The sequence below is a fragment of the Brienomyrus brachyistius genome, unplaced genomic scaffold (genome assembly GCF_023856365.1).
Source record: "Brienomyrus brachyistius isolate T26 unplaced genomic scaffold, BBRACH_0.4 scaffold619, whole genome shotgun sequence".
NCBI lineage: Eukaryota > Metazoa > Chordata > Actinopteri > Osteoglossiformes > Mormyridae > Brienomyrus > Brienomyrus brachyistius.
In genome coordinates this window covers 1-1507 of record NW_026042894.1, presented here as the reverse complement: position 1 = coordinate 1507, position 1507 = coordinate 1, and positions in this window count along the sequence as shown.

The following is a 1507-nucleotide window of genomic DNA, read 5'->3' as shown; positions in this document are numbered from 1 at the left end:
CATAGAACCACAAGAGACCAAAAAAAGGTAAAACTATTATCTTCTATAAAAGGGGTCTTTCTGTAATATATTCCATGTATTTTATATAAGGGGATAAGACTCATATTGGTGTGGGATACACACAGGTTCTGTTTCTGGGGTTGTTAACGATTAATTCCAGGATTTTTGGGCTTAGTGTGAACTGCTGGCTTCAGCTTAGCTTCGTCACTAAGACTACACAGAGTTCTGTAATGTTAATTGCTTTTGCGTCCCCTGTGATGCTCTCCAGTTTCTGTTTGTAATTCCACGGTAGTCAAGGATTTTCCAACATGGCTGACTTAGAAAAGGCAGTGCCACAAGTGTTAGCGGAACGCTAACATGTTCTCCTTCCCATCATGCCCCAGTGTCTTTCCCCTTTGTGAGACGCCAGCGGCACTCCAGCCGTAACCCTGCCCTTTTCGCCCAGGCCTTAGAGGACAACGGCAAGACCAAGTCCCTGGGGTCACCAGCAAGTCCCACAGCAGCCTGCTCTTCCTAACACTGCCTCCTGGGGGGGGGATGCACTCTGAGCTCACTGCTGCCCCACAGAGGCTGTTTGGGGGCGGTGCTCTGCTGCTCTATTGACGCAGTCTTCCAGGATTTTTAACTTCGGATGTATTTTTATTATAGTGTCATGTTAAATAAGAACAGACTAAATTATGGTTTAGATCAGAAGTGAGAAAAGTCCTGTGTCTCTATATATAGGAAAAGTTTATTTCATTAGTAACAGACAAACCATAGTTGAGCAAATATTGCCTTATTACTAAGTAATAAACATCTGCATACAACTTTCACTGAAACAATGGTTGTAATAGATAAATAGCCATTTAAAACTTGGCATTTAGCTCAGTGCTTATAATGTGGATTGTGTCCCATATTCCAGATCAAAACTGTGCAGTTTCGAACCTGCATCATGTCTGCTTCAGATTCCAGCAGCTTCTCTCATCCTTTGTTCATTTACTTCTTCAGCATTTCTCAATAAATTAAGCAAGTTTTTAATTCACCTTTAGTGGAATTCTGTCACTTAAATACCAAAATAGAATAACACAGGTGTCGTACTTTTCAACCATTTTTCTTTTGGCTTATAAACGGCATGTGCTACTCTGAGATCACTGACCTGCTGGAGATGTGGTTCGGAACCGCAGGTGACCTCGAGTTCTTTTTTTTTTCCTCCGTGGAGGGAATCAAACAACAAAAGAGATTAGCCAGAGATCCACCCTGCACGGACTTGCTGGTATGATGGGAACGGGACCTAGATTTACTGGAAGCACAAAGAGAGCAAACTAAATTCTGCCCAACAGACAGGCGGAACAAATCGCTACAAAAGGTTTCAGTCACCTGTCCTCCCCTGCCAGGACAGCACCTCCCTCCCACAGCGCACCAACAATACATTATACTATTATACCGTGTCTTGGAAAAGTATTGGAATCCTACTTAGTGTTTTAAAAAGCAGCACATTTCTAAATTATCTATATCCCAGTCCCTGAAA